The 1006-nt window shown below is 47.8% G+C and overlaps 1 long non-coding RNA gene across 2 annotated transcripts in view; it reads right to left on the bottom strand.

Annotated features, from left to right (window-relative positions):
- Positions 1 to 825: 825 nt before the first annotated feature.
- The window catches only part of LOC116784153, an 8262-nt gene continuing 8081 nt past the window's right edge, over positions 826 to 1006 (bottom strand). For both annotated transcript variants that reach the window (XR_004355975.1, XR_004355976.1), the window contains exons 2-3: positions 981 to 993; positions 826 to 915 (exon numbers count right to left, since the gene is read on the bottom strand). This is a non-coding gene — a long non-coding RNA (uncharacterized LOC116784153). The remainder of the gene's footprint in view (positions 916 to 980; positions 994 to 1006) is intronic.

Below are 1006 nucleotides of genomic sequence, written 5' to 3'. Positions count from 1 at the left end.
CCTTTTTGGGGGGATGAGATATATATATAGATATATATATCGATATATATATTTATGTACCAAGAGCATTATTAAAGCAAAGTGCTGCTGTCCAGGGCAGTGTGGCTCGTTCTGTGCCTTCTTTGGGAGAGCAAAAAGGTGTGTGTGGGGGAGGCTGGAGCCCGGGGGGTGCTGATGGATCAGGGACACCCCGATGTCACTGGGAGAGCGATGGTGGGGTGCAAGGCACCCCCAAGGCCCATGGCCCTTGGGGGATGGCAGGCACAGCCTCGGCATTACCAGCAGCAGGCTCTCACCAGCTGAGCCATTGGCAGGGAGGGGGCTCCTCCCTCCTGCCCCCGGGGTAATGAGCCCTCAAATGCAGCACTTTTCACCCCAAAACTGCAGCCTTCACCTCCAAATCGGCCTCTTTCACCCCAAACCCTGCAATTTTCACCACAGCATCTCCCTCCAGATGTTAAAATCAGCCTTTTTAAATCCCAAATCTGAATCCAGATGCAAAAATCTGCCCTTTTCACCCCAAACCTGCCATTTTTGTACCAAATCAGCCCCTTTTAATCCCAAATCTACTTTTCACCCCAGCTTTGCCTTTTTGACCTCAATATCTGACCCGTTTTGCATCAAATATGCCCATTTCAGTCCCAAAATCTCCCTCCAGGCATCAAAATCTGCCCTTTCAACCTTGATAGCTGCCCCCTTTGATCCAAAATCTGCTATTTTCACCCCAAATCTGCCTTTTCCAGCTCAAAATATCCCTCCAGACTCCCTAGTCTGCTCCTTTCACCCCAATTCTGCCATTTTAACCCCCAAATCTGCCTCCAGATGTCAAAATCTGCAATTTTTACCTCAGAATTTCCTCCCACACCACAAAATCTGCCTTTTTTATCTCAAAATCTGTCCCCAGACCCCAAAAATCTGATTTTTTTTTTACCTTAGAAATGTTTTCCCCATCCCCCCAAATTTCATTTTCATCCCCAAACCTGCATTTTTAACCTCACATCTGCCC

This window comes from Chiroxiphia lanceolata, chromosome 3, assembly GCF_009829145.1.
Source record: "Chiroxiphia lanceolata isolate bChiLan1 chromosome 3, bChiLan1.pri, whole genome shotgun sequence".
Lineage (NCBI taxonomy): Eukaryota > Metazoa > Chordata > Aves > Passeriformes > Pipridae > Chiroxiphia > Chiroxiphia lanceolata.
This window is presented reverse-complemented; position numbering and strand designations above follow the sequence as displayed.